Source organism: Hyla sarda, chromosome 4 (assembly GCF_029499605.1).
Source record: "Hyla sarda isolate aHylSar1 chromosome 4, aHylSar1.hap1, whole genome shotgun sequence".
NCBI classification, from domain to species: Eukaryota; Metazoa; Chordata; class Amphibia; order Anura; family Hylidae; genus Hyla; species Hyla sarda.
In genome coordinates, this window is record NC_079192.1 from 70,345,355 (window position 1) to 70,346,477 (window position 1,123).

Genomic DNA, 1,123 nt, shown 5'->3' on the forward strand with positions numbered 1-1,123 from the left:
TTAAGGCAGTATTGAATACATTAATATGGGGAAGGGGCTGAGTGAGGCTGAAATACCTCCACCTAACCCTCTCTGAGGGTAAGGGGGGTTGTTGTCTTCCACACTATAAATGTCACTTCCTGGCAGCTAAGGTGCAAGAAATCCATCTTGGACAGCCCGGCCGTCGATGAAGAAGAGGAGTGAAATCCCCTCTCCTTTCCCCATGTCCCCCTGAAGTTATAGCCTAGAAGTTTGGCCCTGTGATCCGCCCCTCCCTACGCCCCCATAGTCGCCCACTCCCCCCTTCCCCCAGCCCCGCCCCACAGCCCATGCCCCTCCCCTGATCACAGATTGTATTGTTTGGTTTTCTTGATTTCTTGTGCTTTTCTCTTACAGGATTGAACAGTGTTAGAGTAACATGCTGTGCGATGTATAGCTCAGGGAACCTTTGCTGTGTATTGTACTGTCATGCTTTGTGTGATTGTAATTTATTGTATGACTTGTAATGACTGAACGATCTATAAAGCTCTTTCAATTGGTTATTTCTCGCTTCTCGGCCGTTTGGCTAAGATTAAGTGTAGTATCTGTTCTTACCAGTTCATATCGGGGGATTGGGCACCACTAATGTGGGACTAGTGTGGAGGGGTGCTGCGTGGAGGAGACAGGTGTACCAGGGTGTTTCGGGGCTGGTTTTGAGGAATCAGCTCAATGGCTGCCCGATGTGACTTGTTCCGTCACCATGAGGCTGGGAGGATCTAGAGCCGAGATACTTTAGTGCCTTGGGGAGTGGTGACCCTGAGGTGCCAAAACTTACGGGGTGTACTGGCTCACTGAGTGGAAGCACTGGCACCATGAACTCTTCACCTTGTGGCACTCGCCTCTTGATTCCCGCCTTCTGGCTAGGATTAGATAAATTTTTATAGATTCGGCCAGATGTCTGGGCAGTATATCTGTGCACATTCACTTATTGATTTCTTTTTGTCACTGTGTCACTTTTTGCATGTTGTGGTAGCCCTTCTGGGTCTCCCTCCTAGTGGTCTAGGGAAGGTGTGTGTGGCCATTAGGTTCTGCACCTCCCTGCAAAAACCCCGGGTATTCCTGCATGGGCAGGGTACTTACTGTTAACGGCTCTGCAGGCAGATAC

General features: G+C 49.7%; 1 non-coding gene across 1 annotated transcript; it reads left to right on the forward strand.

Annotated features, from left to right (window-relative positions):
• The first annotated feature begins 524 nt into the window (after nucleotides 1-524).
• On the forward strand, nucleotides 525-710 carry LOC130267945 (U2 spliceosomal RNA). Its single transcript, XR_008843345.1, has one exon. It is a non-coding gene; the product is annotated as a U2 spliceosomal RNA (small nuclear RNA).
• The last annotated feature ends 413 nt before the right edge of the window (nucleotides 711-1,123 follow it).